Source organism: Jatropha curcas, chromosome 6 (genome assembly GCF_041381405.1).
Source record: "Jatropha curcas cultivar XTBG-Jc1 chromosome 6, XTBG_Jcur_1.0, whole genome shotgun sequence".
Lineage (NCBI taxonomy): Eukaryota > Viridiplantae > Streptophyta > Magnoliopsida > Malpighiales > Euphorbiaceae > Jatropha > Jatropha curcas.
The window spans coordinates 7,683,629-7,706,980 of NC_143156.1; the positions used below are offsets into that span (position 1 = coordinate 7,683,629).

The 23,352-nt window shown below is 33.5% G+C and overlaps 1 pseudogene across 1 annotated transcript; it reads left to right on the forward strand.

Moving 5' to 3' along the window:
• Positions 1-12,386: 12,386 nt before the first annotated feature.
• LOC105637138 (pentatricopeptide repeat-containing protein At3g61360 pseudogene) lies at positions 12,387-22,483 on the forward strand (annotated as a pseudogene). Its single transcript, XR_016321094.1, has 3 exons — positions 12,387-17,455; positions 19,423-21,671; positions 21,757-22,483. The product of XR_016321094.1 is annotated as a pentatricopeptide repeat-containing protein At3g61360 pseudogene (transcript).
• Positions 22,484-23,352: the final 869 nt, after the last annotated feature.

The window sequence follows — 23,352 nt, forward strand, 5'->3', positions numbered from 1 at the left end:
TCTGAGGTCGATGGCGAACTTGTACATACTCCACATAATGATGCCCTAGTAATTGTTGAAAACTTTCTAGTAAAAAGAATCTTGGTGGATGAAGGTAGTGCAATGAACTTGTTGACCATGGAAGTGTTCAAGGCTTTGAAACTAGATCAGGCGAAGCTTAAACTTGTCCAAACCCCTCTAGTTGACCTGACAAGAAAACTTGTACAAGTGTCTAGATCTATATATATAACCCTACAGCTTGAAGCCGAAGTCTCATCAAGGAAACTCAAATTGGAGTTCATAGTAGTAGACATTCACTTTCCATGCAATGCCATATTGGGAAGACTAGCCCTATATGGATTGTAAGCGGCCACATGCATCAGGTATCTCACTATGAAGTTTTACTCCGACAAGGCCGAAGTCGTCGCTATTAGGGAGACCAAAAAATAGCTCGGGAAGCATATATGATAGCACTGAAAGAGTTTCCTCTTGCCGTACCAATTATGCGAATGCCAAAAGAAGAACCACTCACAAAATCAACTGAACACCAACCCTTTGATATCTCAAGACATAATGCAGATTCCAGCTTAACACCTGTGGCGAGCTGATCACATAGGAAGTGAAACAGGGGAAGAACTTAACATTGGGAGTCAATCTATCGAGAGAGGTACAAGATAATATTAAGACGGATTTAGGGGATATTGTCAACAGCTTCGCCTGAACCACAGAAGACATAGTTGGTATCGATCTTAATACCATATCCCACAAGCTCAGCACTGACCTAAGCTTTAAACTGATAAAGCAAAAAAAAAAGCAGAATCATGGTCCAGAGAGACAGCAGGTTATAGCAACTAGGGTGGATAAACTTTTGAAAGTAGGGTTTATAAGAGAGGTGAATTATCCAGAATGGCTGGCGAAAGTAGTTTTGGTACAGAAGTCTGATGGAAAATGGAGATTATGTGTTGACTTTATCGATCTGAACAAGGCATGCCCCAAAGATACTTACCCTCTGCCCAATATAGATCAGCTGGTAGATTCAACAGCCGACTATGAAGTATGTAGTTTTATGTATGCAGCAGCTGGATGCCATCGGATAAGAGTGAACAAATTGGATGAGGGAAAGAGGAGCTTCATCACTGATAGGGGAATTTAGTATTATCAAGTCAGTGACTAAGGTTTGTATTGCAACAGATTTTGATTGGCTTGCTTTCCTGGGATCTGTGAAGTGGCCCTGCTTTCCTGGGAAGATACTCGTGGCGTATGCATATTTTGCGGCAGTTATGGCCAAAGCTTTATTTCAAGGCATTAAATGATAGTGGTGATGTAAGGGAAAAAAAAGGTTTTTTGATAGCTGAAGCTTTGATAATTCCAAATTTGGGGTCTTGCCTCTATGGTTTATTATGGGCTTTACTTTGTATATATGCTGCTGTATTGTCCAAGTTGTTAGAGAAATGAATCGCAGAAAACTACCTCGCACAGCTGACACATACGCAAAGAAAATAATAGTACAAGTTCTGGAAAATGAAGAAGTGGTTCGAGGCTGATGGTGAAGGCGAGAACCTCATATGGGGAGGACAGGTCAGGCCACATCTGCACCTGGAGAGCATCTTTAGATTATAGATGCTGCCTCATTCGGTTTTTCAAGTAAACAAAGACTCTTAATATATGGAAACATACAAGTGAAATTATAGTCCTTGTTCTTGCCCTTGAGTCCAAAAATGGTTATTTTTCCAGTCTTGAGGTCATATGAAGCAAAACCGAATACTCTTAACATGCCTACGTATTCTTTGTACACTTGTAGATTAATGACAAAATGTTTAATCCAGGATTCTAATACAACATACTCTTTCATTATCCATATGCAACAATTGTTGCAATAGTTATTGAAATGCTTCAAATTAGAATTTATGTTGTGCACTTTCCATGACATATATTGTACCAAGGCAAGTGATTGACCATATATCTTCAATTCAAAATCTCCAATTAAACCTTCAGGAATTTTCAATTCTGGAAACCCTCATTCGGCCAAATTGAATACAGATATAACCTGTTCCTCGTGATGAATTTCATCAAGCTAATGGATAAAACCATTCAAAGAAAAAACATACGAGTCACATGCAGCACTATTAGCAAAAATAATGCTTTTCCAAGAATTGGTGCTAAGGCTATAAATATCAACTATTACCTTTGATGGTACGTAATAATTAAAGAAAACTCCTAGTATTTTATATCATTCGATTTCTTATCATACCCAAATGCCGAAACATAGCTCATCCCCTCTTCGGATAAATGATTTCGTGAATATTTTGGAATAGTGACAATTTTTCCAATTGTAGGGTTCCATAAATAAATATTTCTATAATCTCTACAGTCATCGATTCTAATCTCCATAAGAATCAAACCATTACAAGAACCAATAGTAAAACGATAATAACTATAGGTAAAGTCATTAGATCTTTCATTAAAGATTCGAAAGCCACTATGCAAGTCATCATAATTGCACAACCAATGTTTCTGGTGTTCATCAAAGATACAATTCTCTATGCGAATCTGATGGGGCTTTTGGGATTCAATGGATTGGTTGATTTGAAGAAAAATAAAATTAGGGTCTGTGATTAGAGAGTACCATGATTTGCAAACCAATCTGCATCTTAAGAGAGATCTGATGGGAACTCTTTTCAATATTTCTGTCTACACTTCTTCGAATAAACCATTAAATATACTCCAAAGTTGTGTCTTGTAATAATTTTCATCCTAAATACAACTTAACCCCTCCGACACCCCAACTGAAACTTTTTGTCACAATTATACACTAATTAGAAATTGGTTAAAATTAATAAATAAAATATATTAAATGTGGGTTCTACAGCTTATATTTGAGTTAACTTAACCCAAAGAATGAGTTGGCTAAATTATATAAAAAAACACAAAATGTTGGCAATTGTAATAATTACATCCCAAAACGACCTCAATTACTCAGATAGTCTAATTTTAACTTTTTATCGCAACTGCAGCTCAAATTCAAATTATAGCAATTATATTATTATAAATAGGGGTCAATTTCAATTACAATTTCATCTTAAATTCAAATTTTATCTTATTTTAATAGAGCAAACCCTAAATTACTAGCAAAGCAGTAATCAATAAGAGATGATTAATTTTGAATAAGCAAATTATGACAAATATACTATCATAATTAAACTCTAAATTCAAAATTTCATCTCATTTTGATATGTAAATCCTAGATTACTCGAGAAAATATGGTGTACTACAAAAATAATCTTAAACCTCTAAACATCCAAAGACAAATTATGACAAGTTTATTGAATAAAAAATAAAAACTGCAAGTATTTTGCTTTATTCTGAAGCCGTTGCAGAGTATTTTGCTTTATTATGAACTTATCTCCTTTTGATTATTTCTTCTCTAGTAATCTAAGGTTATCCTATTAAAATAAGATAAATTTTGAATTTAGGGTGGAATTGTAATTAAATGTGACCTCTAATTTAAATTCAATGTGTAATATGACAGCATATTTGCTATAATTTGAATTCGAGGTACAATTGTGATAAAAAGTTAAAATTAGGGTATCTGAGAATTAAAGTGTTTTGAAATGCAATTGTTACAAACGCCAAAGTTTAGGGTATTTATAATTTAGCCAACTTAAGTTAACTCAAGTATGAATTATGATATCTACATTTAACATATTTTATTCACTGATTTTTATCTAGTTCAAATTAGGGTACAATTATGACAAAAAGTTACAATTAGGATGCCCGAGGTTTAAGTTGGATTTATAGTGTAATTATTAAAAAACGTAAAGTTTGAGGTATATTCAATGGTTTACCCACACTTCTTCGGGGAAGATATCTGACCTCACCATCTTCTCTTTCTATCTTTTAGGATTTATTGTAGGACAAAAGAAGTGAGACTTATATTGGCACATACTAGTTCCTAAGTTCAGTGTAAAGAAGGCATGATTTCTGTATTATTCCTTTTTATTATTTGGTATTTTCTTGTATTACATGAAGTATGTTTGTTAAAATGCACCTTTGATATTAGTTGAATTTGCTCACATGGTTCCCTTTGATTGTGTCCAACTAGTTTGTCTATTGAATCAATATTTGATTCTATTGTTATTTGTGCCAATTCAAATTCTTATTTATGCAATTTAATTTGCAAATATTTGATTTTGTGTCGACTAGAATTTCTCAGTAAAACAAATTAAACTGATTCTAACTTTCATTATATACTAACTTATTAACATTATATTAATAATTTTATATTAATTTTACAGTTTTTATGAATTAGAGTGATTATTAATATTAAGTTTACAGTTTTTATGAATTAGAGTGCGTAGACTCGAAGATAACAATTAAATTGTAATTTGCAAATGCTTGCTTAGTTATAAATAATACATGCAGAACTGTGATTACTACCCTTTCTCAGATTCAATTTACCATGATAAAAACATAGACTTGAAATATAAGAGATGCTCTTTAACAGAAAAATTATAAGAAATGCAAATCGTACGTAAACATTCACTATTCTGATCTCTTTGTACGTATGAGTCTCCAAGATTACTTGGAGCGAAAAGTGAAAGGCAAGAAAAACAGAAAAAAAAAAAAATCAGAAAAAAAAAATTGAAAATAAGACAGAGATTTCAGAGGACAAACTTCCTTTGCTGTAATTTATATCTTGTATATGAGATTAACACAGAAGTATCACTTTGACCAAAGAATTTATCAGATGATGAAGAAATATAAAACTGTGACTCCATAACTCCAAAACCTCTGCCAGAACCGGCTCCGCTCCCGACAGAACTCGTGCCAATAGAAGCAGCAATATTTCACACTAACAGAATCAGTACTGGCTCCATTACCAAAACCTTCACCTACAGAACCAGTATCTATGGATTCAAGGTTTGCTACTAATAGTTTTAGACCAGCTCCGCAGAATTATCATTTGGATTTTACCTTCATATAATAACTAAGGAGTCAAAATACATTCTTTTCTTCGAATCTATCAAAGTAGTTATCATTAAGGCAAGTGATTGGCCATATACCGCCAAATCAAGATTTCCAATTAAACCATCAAGAATTCTCAACTCTTGGAAAATTGTTTTCATCCAATTAAAAATCCCTATTAGAATCTGATAGTTTTTTTGGGATTCAATGGATTGGTTGATTTGAAGACAAATAAATTAGGGTTTGTGATCAGAGAGTACCAAGATTTGCAAACCAATCTGCATCTTAAGAGGGATTTGACTGACACTCTTTTCAAGATTTCTATCCACAATTCTTCAGGGAATAAATCTGGCATTGCGCTTTTCTTTTTTCTTAAGGATTTTTGTTTAGGATGAAAGAAGTTAGACGCAAAGTTAAAAAGACTAAACCCTAAGCTAAGCCTTATATAGGCACATGTCAATTCCTAAATTCAGTCAAAAAAAGTAAATTGAAATCAGTAAGGATCGGAATAACTTGGGGCCGAAGAGTTCTACACTACAAACGACTTCTTGCTTTTCTAGTTTTGCACCAAAGACCTAAAATTTAATAACCCGCAATTTGCAAGTTATTAAGAAAAAATGAAATTTGCAAATATTTTATTTCTTAAAAAAAAAAAAAAAAAAAAATATATATATATATATATATATATATATATATATATATATAATCTATTAATATTGTTTGTATCCACATAGATAGGCTGGACATGTGGGAAGCCGAGTCGGATTAGACGATTCTTGATAATAAGATTCGGATATCGGAGGTTTAAAAAGAAATATATATAGATTCAGCTTTCATTGAGAAATCCTTTTTGCGGACATCTTAAAAACCCTGTTCGATTGAAATTAAAGAAAAAAAAAAAAGTTAACTAACAATAGGAACATTTTGGCCCCAAGTTATTATATTAATTATTATTTTATATTTTATTAATTTCAACTTACTTTTTACTGAATCTAGGAAGTAATACGTTGTGATGTGCGTAAATAAGGCTTAGCTTAGGGTCTAGTGTTTTTCAATCTTTGCATCTCACTTCAATCATGCTAAACAAAAAGCCGGAGTATGCTGATTTCTTCCCTGAAGAATTGTTGATCGAAATCTTGAAAAAAGCGTCAGTCGGACCTCTCTTACGATGCAGATTGGTCTGCAAATCTTGGTACTCTCCAATCACAAACCCTAATATTATTTCTCTTCAAATCAACCACTCCATTGAATCCCAAAAACCCTATCAAATTCTTATTGAGAATGTATCCCGTTCCGGATTGGAGATTAAATTCGAGGGATATTGGTTATGTAATGACGATGACTTGTATAGTGGTTTTCGAGTCTTTGATGAAATATCTAATTATTATGGCGACAAGGTGAGCATTCTTGGTTCTTGTAATGGCTTGTTTATTATATCCGATGGCTCTAGAGGCTTGCCTTAATACAATATCCAATCGCTTGCCTTAATACAATATGAATCATGGGAATTTGATCGTAAGTGCGATGATTGTTGCATACCGGTATTGAAGGATTACGGTGTATCTGAATCTTGGAGTACACATTTTGTCTTTAGAGATCTATATGAATATGGAGGTTTGTTACTGGTACTAGGCTTTCGAAGTAATGGCGAAGCTATTACTTTTCTGGGATCTAGGAATTTGGCTTCCTATGGTCCCGAGACTGGGAAAATATCTACTTTTGGATTCATTAACTATAGTTTTTGTACACCTTAATAAAATAGCTTGTTCTAAAATACTTATCGCATTTGTAGTTTCAAATAATACTAAATATTTTTTCTATATTTACTCTTTGTGTATAGCTACTAATAATTACTTCAATTTAATGATCTTCTTAGAGAATTAGTATTATATTAAGGATAATATAGTGAATTTACTCAATAATTTATTGTGACTTAGACAAATTTAATAGTTTTCTTAAAAAACAGATGTAGTATTTTTTTTCTAAAGGGGGAACAAAAGATATGGTTCAACTATATTAACTAATTTTTCTTAATCTATATGAAAGTCAAACTAGGCTTATATATATGGGATGGATAGAGTAACTAAATATCTACCTAATTAAGGAGTGCTAGAAATAGACTTAGAAGAATCTAAACCCTACAAATGGTCTCTAAAGGCAATAACTTATGATGAAATGTGAAACGACCCGAAAATTTTATTTCGTAGAATTTTCATTTAAAAACTAAATTTTTTATTTCAACCAATGAGATTATACCAGCTAGTATTTTATTATTGCTAAACTGGACCCGTAAACCAATTCGATTTTTCGAAAACCAAGCGAAAAACTCGAAAACCAAGCAAATTGAGCCAAATCATAGAATTAGACCAAACCGGTTCGAATCGAACCAGAATGGTCTAGAAGCTTTAGAATTCTCCTTTCTTTTCTTTTCTTTTTTTTCTTTTCTTCTTCTTCCAGCAGCGTCGATCTCACTCTCTCGCTCTCTCCTTCTCTCGTTTTTCCGACGGCCAGAGACCCACGCCGCGCCTCCATGCCGTCTCCTTCTCGCCGGAACAGTCTGGCCTTCCTTTCCCTTGTCTCCGTTTCCGTTTTTGGTGAGCGCAAAAGTCACAACGAAGCCGCGACTTCAGCCCGATCGAGACAGTCGCGTCTTCATCCTTCTCTCCGAGCGATTCCGGCGACTATCGCCGACAAGGTAAGCCAATTTTCGACCTTCTTCAGTTGAATTTATGAGTTTTTGCTGAATGATGAAGGATTTGATTCATGAAGTAAGTTAGCGTTAGAACTAAATCCCTAGTTACTACTGTTCATGCAATTTCACTAAGGAGAATTTAATTCTTCAATATAATTTAAGTTATAGATCAATCTACTGAATATATTAGCATGAACAAGATGAATTAATTGTTAATCTTAAGCACAAGCTGAAATTGATATGAAATGGGTAAGTCTGTTTGGTTATTATAATTTTTCATTGAGGTGTTAGAACAAATTTGATATGGCAGTAGCTAATCTAACCATTTGTTTAAGTTATTGCCTTGATATCAGATATAGGATATTATCAATTAAGTTTTTGTTGAGAGAGGAGTTCATTGGCCGTAATGTACAGGCTATATTCAGAAATCTGATTTCTTTAGCTTGGCAGTGGCTAGTTGGTAAAAATTTTATGACTTTTGCTAAATGAGTTTATATTAATGCTCTATATATTTATGATTCGTATTTGACATTGTTGTTGCTAAGGATTAAGGTTGTGATTGAAAAAGAAATGTGAACTATAGTTTGGGATGACAATAAATTTAATTGAATGTTATTTCTTGCAGCAATAAAGTTGTATATTAATTCTATAATAAGGAATGGAGTTAAGTAGTGTATAAATCATAAGTGTAAGTGGAAAACTTGAAAAGTTCTCATGGTGGCAGCAGCTGTGTGGCAAATTTGTTACTATTTGAGTTTAAGTAGGCCAAGATTAAATAGTTTGTCTAAATTAATAGTTAGCTAACTTTTCTGTAATAAATAGTAGAATTCTAGAATCGTCTAAATGGTTACCGAATTATTCAGCTCTCTAAATTGTAATATGATTAGAGACTGTTTAAGATTGTAAGTTGATGTTTAATTTGATGGGAACAAAGATATGATGTCTAGCTAAAGATTTTGATAATATATTAAATTATGAGCTTAAACTTTTCTTAGGTATAGATTTGGCAAATAATGAGTTTAAGTTTTTGAAAGTGAGTTTGTTGAGCAAACAGTAACAAATGATAATCGTTAATTATTGATATTGTTGTTTTTGGAAGGAGGATGGGATTTTAAATTGATTGATTGCCCGATGGATGGGCTGTGTGCATTGATTGATAAAGATATAATAATATTGTGATATGTGAGCAGGTAGGTGCTGCCGAAATTTCGATAGAACTTAGACTATTTTTAAGTAATGACATAATTAGTAAGTTTATTTAGATTAATTCTATAACTTAATAAATATTAAATAGAGTGCTCTAATTATTTAATTATTTTCATTATTATTCATTGAATTATTCAATTATTTATTTATTTCCATTATTATAATTTATTTTATTGTTTGTTTATTCTTAATATTATTTATTTATTTATTTAATTGCACTTGAGAATGGTTGTCTAGTTGTACATTGCATTATGTTGTCCAACTGATCAATATGTCTGCATTTAATTGCAATATTTGATTAATTGTGTTGTGATATTGCTGTGCTTTGTTTGTGTGGAATTGGGATGAAGTGGGTCACCATGGGTTTGTGAGGACGGTTGGACCGTCGGCCGGGTAAATGGGAGATCGGCGCCCCCGTGTGTACCTACCGTTGTGATTTGTATGATATGGAAAACCACAGGTTGGCTTCTTTATTGGGCGCACCTGATAATCTAGATTTGATCGCAGTCCGCAGGGTGGCCTCCTGTTGTGAGCGCCTGATGATCTAGATTTGATGGAGACGACCGGGTTGCCTCCTGATGGTATGAAAAAGAAAAGAGAGAATGGAAAGACAATGAGAGGGCTGGTCAAGTGAGGATTAGACCGATCGGCCAGTATGGGGGATCGGCTCCCTGGTGCACACGTTATGAGAGGATGGGCCATGTGGGAGGACGGCTCATCGGGGGATTCGGTGACGCCACTGACCAATTTCCACGTGATGTGATTATATGAAGATGTTTATGATTGTGAGTACTGGTGATATGCCATTTGTGTGACTGGCTGCGTGAGCATATAACTAGTCGGATGACTAGATTGATATGTTTACACATTTGTGTGACTGCGTGTGTTGTGCAATAATTATTACTCCTTAGAAAACTCACATGTGTTGTTTAAATTTTTCAGGAAGTAAGTTTCTCTTTAATTCGGTTTAAGCTATGTTTCTTCGCCGCAGGGCTATGAAGAAGTTCTCCTAGTTACATAATTATTTGCTATGTAACTGTATGTATAAGAAGTTATGTATAACAAACAGTTAGTAACTCTGCAGTTGTAGAATTTACATACATCTAGTAGTGTAATAATACAGATGAAGATGATAAATTTGGACCGAGGTATAATAAAATTTTGAGGTATATTTTTCATGTTAATATAGGCTGAATGTTTGAAATTTATATTGAGATAGTAAATTTTAGTGTTTCAGGCTTACTACGGGCCTCGGGGGCCTTAAGCTTACCTGAGCCCTAGTGCCGGTCCGGCCCATGGAAACGGGTCGTGACAAAATGAAACTTGCATTCTTTGTTGTAAATACCACATGTATATATACATCAAACGCAATAACTTTCTCACTGCAAGAGATACATGAAATATAAAACTATCCAAAGGAGTTCTTCTGTTACTCCCGCCGTAACTGTATATTCTTGCATTGATAAAAAAAAAAAACTAACCTTAAGTTAAAAAAAAAAAATATATATATATATATATATAAAGCTAAGTTAAAAAATAATAATAATATATATATAAAGCAAGCGGGTTTTTCTTTAGTGCTAACATGTACGATTCTAAATAAGTGACATGTAATTTTTATAATTGTTTGGCTTTATATTTATTTAACTTTCATAGTAATAACATATGCTTTAATTATTTGTCTTTATATATATTTGAAAATAAATTGAATTTATGATTGTTCATTGATTGAATTAAAATATATTTAGCATAATTGATTAGTATAAGTAAGTAACTTACATAGTTTTTAATAATATAAATAAATTACTTAATTTATAAATTTAAATGATAGTGTGGTTATTGTTTTATATTAATTTTAAAATAAATAATTTGGAAGTAAATTGAATAATTGTTTATTTTTTAAATTAAATTGTATTAAATATGGTGGAATTTATCATATTTAAAATGAATTACTTAATTTTTAGATTTTAATGATAGTGTGAATTATTTTTTATATTAATTATAAAATAAATCAAACTAATTAATTCTCCTTTTATTTCTTTTTTTATTATCTTTCTAAATTCCACTATTTTCAATTCATGTTGATTTACTAATTTTTTATTATTGCAGTACTTATATATACCCAATGACCAAAGGAGTGGGGCCGGGGGGCCGCCACCTCCTTGACTTCTATAAAATTTACTGCGGTCATTTGTTAGCTTGATGTTACGGGCCTTGTTAGTTCAGTCAAGTGACTAGAGTTCAATTCTCATTAGCCACTGTTTTAAGAGGTTAAGTCAAGTGATTTTAATTCTCAGCGACTGGATTGTTTTTTTTTCTAATTTTGCTTTTCCCAATTATTTTAATTTTATCATAAATCTAACTTTTTTTTTTATCAAAATACTCTGAACTTGAAAATTAATTACACTAACGCTCCAAATTCAAATTTTACTCAATTTAATGAATAAAAAATTATTTTTGAAAGACCAATAATCTTTTACAGCCAAATCAACTGAAACACTCCTAATTTTTATTTTCAAAACTTTTAAATTTAATTTAAAACAAAAATCGAAAAATTTGATGTGTGGGCTACAAATATAAACACAGTCTCAAATCGAGTCCAATTCTGTGATATTGGGCCTAAGCCCAAAATGTATTATCGAAACTTTTGATTTAAGAACATATAAAATATTCGAGAAATAATATGGAAATCCGGCTACTAAGAAAATACTATGGAATCGAACTAAATAATTAAAATAAAATGATCCGGGCCTGAAAACCAATTTGGTTTTTTTTTTGAAAACCGCACGAAATATTTCGAAAACCGAATGAAAAACTCAAAAATCGAACAAAACGAGACCAAATCGCTAAATCGGACCAAACTGGCTCGAATCGAACCGGAATGGCCCAGCCCACTTTCCTTCCCTTCTTTTCTTTTTCTTTCTTTTCTTTCCCTTCCTTTCTCTCCTTCTTCTTCCTCGCGCGACAGCACCCTCCGCCCTCTCCTTTCGATCTCCGACCACCACTCGACCAGAACGGAGTGGCGATCGGTTCGTCCGGCGCCAGTGGTCTCAATTCCAGCCTCCCTTCACGTTGAACGGACCTGCAGCGGCGCGGATGGAGCTTTCTCCCACGCGACTGTCTCCTCTTCCATCTTTGGCGATCCACACCATTTCCGGCGGCCCCAGCGGAGGAAACGGGTGTCAATCGACTCTCTACCACGCTGTGAGTAAATTCCCTCTAACAATTTGTGGATTTATCGACGTTTTGAAGAGCAACCTTGCGCGGAGGAGATGTAGCGGCTGTCGAGCCCGATCCGGCCAATCAAGGACCGATCTCACTAAATTAACGCCAAAAATGGACTCCTTGGTGAATTTTGAGTTGAATGATGTGATCGTTGCAAATTTCTGGGAAAGGATGATTTTCCGGCCACCGCGCACGGCGGTCGGCGGCAGCGGCCCGGTGACCGGCCGGCGACACTCCGGCGAGGCCCCGAGAGACAGAATGCTCTTCTCTTCGCGCTGATCGTGGAATCGTCGCCCGATTCTCAATTGGTACGTTCTAAGACCAGTTTCCTTATCTTCGGTATAAATTATAAACTTAGTAAATATTAGTTAATTAAATTGAATTTGGATGAATAATCAAACAAATATAATTTTGTTAAGAAGCAATCGGTATAATATTGATGTAAGCTAATTTAGGAACTTGGATAAATATTGTTAGGAGAAGTTATAAATTAAGGCTTAGACAAGTGAATAGTTTTAGAGCAATTAGTAGTATCATTGAATCATGCTTGGAGGTTAATATAACTTATTAATTAGTTAATTTGGAACTATTAAGTGTATATATCTGTGAGTTTGATTAAAAATTCGGTTCTAGTAATGGTATGAAGAAAGAAAGACATGTATAAATTATAGATGATTTATGAGATTGATTAGTTAATGTGTAATATATAATTTTGGTATCGAAAAACTCCAAATTTAGTTGATGATTATTGAATACATAAGCTATAGTTTTATATGATTGTTAAGGGTCTATATTAAATTGTTTAACTAGTAACGTGTGGAGGTTAAGCAAATAGCTATTTTTCACTTATTTGCTTATTTATTTATTTACTTAATGTTATGTAATAAGTTGAAGTTTGACATTGACGATTAAATATTGATGTGATTATTTTGGATGGAGGAAGGGAAATAAATTTGTTTAATTGCCCGACGGATGGGCTGTGTGCATTGATCGATAAAGATATGATAATATTGTGATATTTGATCAGGTAGATAGTCAAATTTTTAGGGGAGGTGTTGCCGAAATTTCGATAGAACTTAGATTAATTTTAATTAACAACATAATTAATAAGTTTAGTTAGGGTAGTTCCATAACTTGGTACATAATAAATATAGTGCTCTGATTATTTATTATCTTTATTACTCATTTAATGATTTACATATTTATTTATTTATTTATTTCCATTATTATTGTTATTATTGTTATTTATTTTATTATTGTTATTTATTTTATTATTGTTGTTTATTGTTAATACTATTTATTTATTTAGTTATTTGCATTGCATTACGATGTTCAACTGATCAATATGTCCGCATTTAATTGCAATGTTTGATTAATTGTGTTGTGATAATTCTATGCTTTGTTTGTGTGGAATTGGGATGAAGTGGGTCACCATGGGTTTGTGAGACTGTTTCTGTTATACAGATCCTGATTCTGTTTCTGCTAGCCGGGTAAATGGGAGATCGGCGCCCCCGTGTGCACCTACCGTTACCGTTACTGTTAACCACAGGTCGGGTTCTTTATTGGGCACACCGGATAATCTAGATTTGATCGCAGCCCGCAGGGTGGCCTCCTGTTGTGAGCGCCTGATGATCTAGATTTGATAGAGACGACCGGGTTGCCTCCTGTTAGTATGGAAAAGAAAAGAGAGAATGGAAAAACAATGAGAGGACTGGTCAAGTGAGGATTAGACCGGTCGGCCAGAATGGGGGATCGGCTCCCTGGTGCACACGTGAGAGGATGGGCCATGTGGGAGGACGGCTCATTGGGGGTTTCGGTGACTCCACTGACTAATTTCCACGGGATGTGATTATATGAAGATGTTAATGATTGTGAGTGCTGGTGATGTGCCATTGTGTGACTGTGTGTGTTGTGCAATAATTATTACTCTTTAGAAAACTCACATGTCTTGTTTAATTTTTCAAGAGGTAAGTTCCTCTTTAATTCGATTTAGGTTACGTTTCTTCGACGCAGGGCACTAAAGAAATTTTCCCTAGTTCCATAATTATTTTACTATGTAACTGTATGTATAAAAAGGCTATGTATATCAAACAGTTAGTGACTCCGCAGTTGTAGAATTTATTTACATTTAGTCGTGTATTATTATAGATGAAATCATTTTGTGATCCCATATTAAAAAGTGATGTCTTGTTAATTGGGTCCAAACTGTGGAATGTGGTAGCTGATAATTTGGGCTGAATGTTTAAAATTAATTTGAGGTAGTAAATTTTTAGTAATTCAGGCTTACTACGGGCCTCGAGAGCCTTAAGCTTACCTGGGCTCTATTGCCGGTCCGGCCCATGGAATCGGGTCGTGACATCAACCCAATGAGTTAACCCAAAACACTCATTTCTAACTTCTCTCAACCCCATCGCGCTACTCCATCCTCTGCATCGCCGATCACATTTTTCATATAACAATCATCTTCTCATTCTTGCAAAACCATAACCCTTCAATTTTATCATTTAACTGACTTTTTTGTGTGTGAAACAAAGAGAAGAAAATTCTGCATAAAATTTCACTTTTGCTTTCGACTAAAAAAATGGCGAGATAAGGACCGGTCTCCGTCTCCATTTCTCTTTAGCATCAGTAAAGCTTTAAATCATCAAAAAATAGTGTCCTCCTCTTGACTGCTATAGAGGCAGCAACGTATTCTGGTGAAGCATTCCTGGGTAGGTTCTAAAAAATTCCTTTCTTCTTCTAGAGCTTATCTCCTCCACTAATTTTAAGTTTTACTAGGTTGCTCAAAAATTTCTGGGTGTGTTTTGGGTTAACTCATTACTTGGGTCAACCTGCAACCATAAGAGAGAGAGTGTGTGTGGATTCAAAAAATAATAATTTTTTATATATTAAAATGGGTAAAATTTAAATTTGAGATGCTAACTAATGTTCAAGTTCAAGGTACCTGAACAAGAAAGTTAGATTTACAGTAAAATAAAAACAACCCGCAAAGTTGAGAATCTATCTATCTATAGATATATATATAAAAAACAGAGTCTTAAAATCTGAGTTGGCATTCTCTTATAATTTTAGAATGAGAGGTGGCAAAATAAGTTAGCTTAAATAATATTGTTTTCTTCACAAGGTCATACCTAGCGTAATAGTTCAATGGTCTAGCTTCATGGCATCGAAAATGTATTAGGGCTCAAGCAATTCAAGCGAAGAGACTAACAAACGCATTAGAACGTTTCAATTTTACATCTCCATGGCTAAAATGAATTATGACCCTAGGAAATTTAATCTTAGATTCAATAGTATAATTATAACAAACGAAAGATAGTTTTAGATTTAAAGAGTCTAGAAATTTATAACGATAGATCCTCAGTTTCAGAATTCAGAAAGTTCTCCATTTTGAATATAAAGATTTGATTTTTTTTGAGAATTCTTGGATGATGAGTTCTGTATTTTTTACATGCTTATGTTACACTTTTTTAATATTGTAAAATTGCATTGATAGTAGTTAGTAACCGATCAATGATGGGGGGAAATTATGTGTAGACAAAGTGAAACACATAAAAGTTCTGGAGTTAGTGTACTATTATTCATTCAATACGCGATCCTCTGTGTCATTGCTTTTCTCATTTCCTTTATGCCCAACATTTAGGACACCAAATGTTAAAAATGGATTGCTAAAAATCACTTTTCTTCAACAACTGTTCTTTGTTTCTTAACCCCTCCAAGGATTCACTTATTAAACTCATATGCCTTACGGAAAGAAAAAGAAAAGTTGCTCATTTTCTTCAGATTCTAATTCTGTATCTAACCATAATGGGAGAGCTCAAGTATACTGAAAGAGAAAGGACTATTGGTTTGTTCTGTATCCTATTTTACTCAGTCGTTGCCTTTATGTTTCAAGGTTAAAAGTTTGGATCCAACTCATTTTGCAGAGAGGTAGAAGGATTGATGCTTCTGCAGACCTTGATTGTTCTCAAAATGCACAGAGTAGCAATCAACCATGTGTAGGATTTCTTTCTAGAATGTGAAGCCATTTTCTATCTAGATCAAATCATTCATTTTTTTATTTGGATTCTGTTATAAAATAATAGAAAAATGGACAGAAATAAAGGGAGAGAAGAGAGAATAGGGAGAGAATAGGCGAGTCTATTTATTATTGATGAGAAGCCACATATATATCATTAACCCTAATAGAGTCTTATACAAATCAAGAAAATACAGTTTACAATAATTAAAAATACAGACTTCTAGCCTATATGACATCCACTTATTTCATAACAGATTCTCTTTTATATTGATTTGGTTCAAATTGAAAAGTTCAAATGGTTTCTTTTGGTACTCAAAAAGTTTGAATCCGGTTCAAGAGATTTTCAATCCCTCTCTTAATTTTAATTGAATTCTTGATAGTAAATAATAAAAACAATGAATTTATTTCAATTTTTCTATTTTAAATTAAATTTGAAATATTTTTTAAGTATATTAATTTAAAATATTTTGAAAATTTAAAATGGTGACATTTCATACTAAAAACAAAGTATCGTGCATTCTTTTTTTTTTATTATTATTTTTAAAAAGACAACAATTAATAATAAAATTACATAATGTTAAATCAAATTTAACTATTATATTGATGACCACATAGCATAAATTAATATTTTCCTTGAATTAATAATTCTTTAATAAAAGCTAAATAAATTAAAGAGCTAAGTTGCTCAATTCTTTCCTTATATGCTCTAATCACATTAGAAATCTTCAACTAAATCATCTATTTCATTCTCCTCATCTTCCATATCATTAATATGAGCATTCATATTCATTCTGTTTCTTTAGGCATATAGGTACACTTGTATAGCCAATAATATTATTTTACATTGATTTCAATAAATAAATTAAAGAGCTAAGTTCCTCAATTCTTTCCTTATATGCTCTGATCACATTAGAAATCTTCAACTAAATCATCCATTTCATTCTCCTCATCTTCCATATCATTAATATGAGCATTCATATTCATTCTCTTTCTTTAGGCATATAGCTACACTTGTATAGCCAATAATATTATTTTACGTTGATTTCAATAAATAAATTAATAAAAGTTTAACCGATTTTTTCTTCAACTAAATTCCGTTCGGTTTAATCATTCGTTGGTAGAATTTGGTTCGGTTTGTTCGGTTGAAAAACCTACCAAATCCTCACCCTACTTGACCCGCTGTTGTGCTCTCCAATTGGGAAAGAAAAAACTGAGGCTTAGCGTTCCTCTCAGACGTCGGTCATTGCAGTTATATCTGTATCATCGGCAACTGACGATGGATAGGGTATCTCGGTTCCAGTTCAATCACTAACACGTCTCGTTCAGAACCGCAGGTGGTGGCGGCAGCCGCTGGCTTCTCAGTCCAGGTATTTAAGCCGTCCCGCTCTTTTTCTTTCTGTCTTTCTTTTCTTCTTTCTGTGTCGGGTGATAGTGCTTTTTAATTCCATCGACGAGTTTCTATTTTCTTTGTTATTTCTTGCTGTTGTGTGCTGCTTCAGTTTTTGACAGGGCTTTAATCAGGTTATTAGTTTGGGGTTGATGTGTTAGACTATCAATTTCTGGGTTACTAATAGAAGAAGCAATTTTGTATTTTCCCCTTTATTCCTTAGTTCTTTGTAAGTTATAGTAGAATATCTTTTCTTTGGGATTAGTCTTGACTTTGCAGCCATTTTCAATTAGTCCAAGATAACTGTCTGCATTTTTTTTAAGTTGACTAATTTTATGAATTCGATTAATTAATTTTAAGAATGTATTTCGTTCCCTGTTTGCTATGTTTAATAATATTGATTTGGTGGAAAAGTGTTTAATGACAAATGCCTCACTATTATTTATATTCTCATGTTTCCCAATACATATGTTCCCTATATTTTTGAGAAATGTTGTTTCCAATCTGTTCCATGTTTGTTTATTATCCATTTCCTGTTTCTGGTTCCATGCTGCTTTGACCTTCCTCGCTCTCTTGCATACTTATTGTTCCCTCTGCTTCTTTGAGTGTTCGATCCAAGAGGAATTCATAATCATGTTGGTCTGTGATTTGCTTGCTGATAATCTACTTATGTCGTGTCTAAATTTGTCCAATATTTAATTTTTTTTTTTTTGGGGTTAATCTGGGGTTTCTGAATTGATTCAATTAGATCTCTCATATTTTTTTACAATGCTTTATTTGATCTTTTTTTTTTTTTTTTTAATCATGAACTATTGTGTTAGATTTTGGATTCAACATTTGTGTTTACCTGCATAAATTTATATTTTTCAGAGTTAATTTGCTTAAGGCTTTGAAATGAACTTAACAAAAACCCCAATTACTTGATTATACCTCAAAATGTACTTGAGCGAATGTAAAGCGAAAAAGAGTGATATTTCAATGTTAGTGAATTGAGAGAGTTGGAATAAAATTTATCTGTTGTTGATGCTGTATGGGGAGGGACCAAAAAGAAAAAGCCACCATAGGAGAAATTACCTCAACCTGGGTAATTTGATCTCTTTCATATGAAAACTATAACTATTTCGTTAAATTATAAATTTAAGAATGATAAGGAAGAAGTGGAAGTTTGTTTGGTGAGTGGTGTCCAATGCAGTCATTGGCATCAAAACACCGACGTCAAGAATGCCTTAGCCTGTAGTTGGCTGATGAAAGAAGGTTGTACAACTCGAGGTAGGCAATAGAAAGCAGGGAAATAATGTGTATGCAAGCTTAATTGCTATACCTTCTTTTCAAAACTTCGAAGTCCTTTACATCTAAGCAGCTACAGGCTCATAGGCCTTGAATAAACCGTGTTCAACAGTATGAGATATGACGTGTCCTTGAAATTATTGCGTTTCTACTGAAAGCCACAAATTGGATTCTATCTATATGATTCATGGTATTAATTCCCAAGTTTTTAATATTATATTAAATTAATGGGAAAAATTGGATTTCATTTTGGACATGCTTAAATTAATGTTACTAGTAGGTATTTGTACATTAAACTGCTATAAAATCATGTTAAGTTACTGTTTTATTGTTTTATTCATTTATATTAAATTACTATTCTCCAATAATGGCTTGTCTTTTTGCCCCTCTCCCTGCAACATCAATAATATAACTGAATTTTTATTCTAGTTAACTCTCTCCATTTGATTAACATAAAAATATCACCTGTTTACTTTCAACTCTCATGTTTATTGTATATTATGGTATCAGCAAGCGGTTTAGCCTTTTTTTTTTTTTTTTTTTTTTTTCTGTTTGTTTCGAAATCCTGAATCTAATTAGTTGCCTTGCTGATTATTAATTTAAACATTTTCTTAAAGTAATTACGAATTAATTTGAAATTGATTTGGTCAATCAACATAGGTACTGTGGCCTGAAATGGAAGAGTAGTTGCAATTTCAATTTCAAAAGGGGAGAGGATAATGCTCACTTTTTTGGCATTTGGCAAAAGTAATCAACTTTTTCAAATCCCTTACAAGAGATCTCCCTTATTTAGCTTTTTTGTTTATAAATCATCATACACGGTGTTTGAAGTTGAAAGAATTACCAAAATTATAAATGATAACCGCTTTCCTGATGAACCACTTCAACCCACCCTTTTGAAGCATCTGTCTATGACGGTTCTTTCTACTGCATTTGTTGAGAATGTTCTTGGCCGCCTCTTTGCAGCTCATTCCAATGGCCTCAAAGCCTTGGAGTTCTTCAAGTTTTCCCTTCATAATTCCCATTTTACTCCAAGTTCATTTGCTTTTGAAATGACTCTCCACATCCTTACACGGATGCGCTATTTTGAGAAAGCTTGGGAATTAATGATGGAAATTGGAAAAACACACTCTTCCCTGCTCACTCATAAATCCATGAGCATCATGTTATCCAAAAATTGCCAAATTTCAATCCTATGAAGATACTCTTGAAGCATTTGAAAAGATGGAGAAAGTGGTTTTTGTTGGAAAGACATTTGGTACTGAAGAGTTTAATGTGCTCCTTCGAGCATTTTGCACTCAAAGGGAGGTGAAAGAGGCACGATCAGTATTTCTAAAGATGCATGATCGTTTTAATCCTAATGCCAAGACTATGAATATCTTGCTCTTGGGATTTAAGGAATCAAGGGATATTACTGCAATGGAACTGTTTTACCATGAGATTGTTCGAAGAGGCTTCAAGCCAACTGCTTTAACTTATAATATTCGGATTGATGCTTACTGCAAAAAAGGTTATTTTGGTGATGGTTTGAGAATTTTTGAAGAAATTGAACAGGCTAATTGCATGCGTACATTGGAAACGATGACTACTTTGATTCATGGAGCAGGGGTTTCTCGAAACATAATTAAGGCCAGGCAGTTATTTAATGAAATTTGCAGGAGAAAATTGCATCCTGATACTGGAGCTTATAATGCTTTGATTAGTTCACTCATTAGATGTAGAGAAATGAAGTCTGCTATGAGGTTGATGGATGAAATGGAAGAGAAGTGTATTGGGCATGATAGTGTGACCTACCATACAATTTTCTTAGGATTGATGAAGCAGAATGACAGTGAGGGTGTCTGCGAGCTTTATGGAAAGATGATTGAAAGGAATTTTGTCCCTAAAACACGGACTGTTGTTATGTTGATGAAATTTTTCTGTGTGAATAGTCGGATTGATTTGGGTTTGGGTTTTTGGCAATACTTGTTGGAAAAGGGATATTGTCCTCATGGTCATGCATTGGATCTATTGGTGACAGGATTGTGCTCCCGGGGGAGGTCACAAGAAGCTTTTGAATGCTCAAAGCAATATTTGGAGACAGGAATGCGTTTGAGTGAAGCAGTATATCGGATGTTGGAGAGGGTTTTACTGAAATCTAACAAGGCAGACAAGTTGGGGGAGCTCAATCAAATGATAGAAAAATTACAATCGGTTTTGCCTCCATCAAAAGGGCATGCGTTTGCTTATTCTTGCTCCACTGCTGTAGAGTAATGTTTTTATTTCTTAGACACTTCTCTTATATATAATTGCATCTGAGATGAATTAATACAAGGCGTTTCTGAATATTCTTTCTCCACTCCTTTACTGGGTGTAGAACTTTCAGGCTCTCATTGTTGTATGAAAATCTTACATAGGGATGTATGACCAAAAAAAGGTTGAATTTCCCATTGGTGTGGCAGTTGATGTTTTACAACCCATCAATGTATAATCAAAGCTGAACTTAAGAGTTATTTAGGTCAGAATTTGACAACTGACGTGCTGAGTATTTTGCCACACCACATGGACACTAAAGACTCTTGTGAAAGCAGTTGAAGAAAGTTGGAGCAAGTCAACTGTAACCAAATTTGGATTTTTGGAAGAAAATCTCTGGTCGATGAGTGTGAAAAGATAATACAGCTGCTATCCTTTGGGAGTATTCTGAAAGGATAAAGTACTTTTACAACTAGTCATATTTGCTTGATCATAGAAGAGGGTGAGATATTTTTGGTTTTTGATTAATGCATATAATCTTGTGGACAGTCAAAGGACTGCTTTTAGCTTATCACACTTTCATGGAACCCATTTATATATTCATTTTGACTGCAATGCTCATAATGAAGATAGTGGATGGCAGAATTCACAGATGGAGAACCAGCCTTTTCCATTAGGTAGGTGCCTTTATATTTTGTTACCGCATGAAAAAGCTGATGTGACCAGGTGAATTTTTTTCTATCTAATGATTGCTATTTCCAGGGTCAGTGATGAAAATCCATGGTCTAAATGAATGCATTACAGTCTCTTTGCTGAAGCATATGGCACTGAAGCACCTCTCGGCAACATTTCCAAAATTGTGTACTGAGATTCTTGCAGTTGCATCGGATAGCAAGCGCAACATAGATGTCAAAGCACAATCTGTTCAGCAGGTACTGATCCTATGCCCATTTGTGAATCCTGCACTTTTTAGGAAAAAAGGATTTTGAACTGCAACCATTGATAAGCAACTCCAAAAGAAGCTTGTTTATAATATTCAGAAGCATGGACTAGCCAAGGCCAGAGTAACTGCCACCAAGGCCATTGACACTGCAAAAAGTTACGGATCTTTCTCCTGGTGATTCTAAGACTGCAAGCAGAACGCAAGCACAATATAATTCACTGAAAGGGTGCATAATGAGCTTGGTCCGAACTCAAAGAAGCGAACATTGGAATTTAGAACAATGACAACACCACTTGGTTTCATCAAGCCAGGGATGGTTGGATGCATTGGATCACCGTTTCACACGAAATGATCGACCTTGAATGTATTTGGAATTATTAAGAAGACAGTATTTTAATTGTGGTGATGAGAATTTATTTCTGTAATCTATTTTCTGATTCAGCAATAGTAATTTTGCTATCAACAAAAAAAGGGGATCAGAACTAAGTTAACATGATTGTATGGTTACAGTTATGCATTCCTTTTTTCCCCGTTTTTCCGGAATAATTCAAGTTGTATAAATTTAGATAACAAAGCCAGAACAGAACAACAAAATAACCAAATTGAACCGATTCGGTTAGTTCGGCTCTGTTTAATTATTTTGGGCTGTGAAAAAAAGTTAGTTCAGGCACCAATGAAACTGAAACTGATGTCGATTGTCTCTGTTAAAAACCAAATTGAAACTGAACCGTTGAAAACTGAACTCGTCTGTTTCCGGCCAATGCTCGCACTTAGATTTATTGATTTAGGTACCTATGCTTGGAGGATCAACGAACTTTTTTAACCTAGTTCAACTCATCAAATACATGAATTCACGTTTTATAAACGGGTTAGATTGTTAGAAATGAGTTAGGTTGAGTGTACAATTCACAAGTTATCACAAATAAAATAAAAAATTTTAAACAAATAACTTGCAAATAGGCCATTTGAAGAGGATAAAACCAACTAATATCATGCATTTTGTTCTCTTACAAATTAATTATTTTTACTATTATTATCATCATCATTATTATTATTGATATATAAAAATTATATAAATATATTTATTATTATTTTCGGTTTGAGTCAATCTAATGGTTTATTTAGGGAGCCAATAATCTGCCTAACTCGTAAATTTTAAAAATAATTGACTCAATTCAAAAAATATATGTTTCCAAACTATGGGGTTGGGTTCGATAGAGGCGGGATGTTCCTCATTATACCGAATTTCAGGCAACTGTTACCTGCAAAATGACGAAGCATATTTTTATGCATTAAGTTTATAATTTGACCTGTCAAAAGGAGTGCTTTACCCTGATAAAAATTATGTAATGTCATATCATAGACATTTTTATTTTTGAAAACCAAATTTATAATCTCAAAGGGAATACATGCAA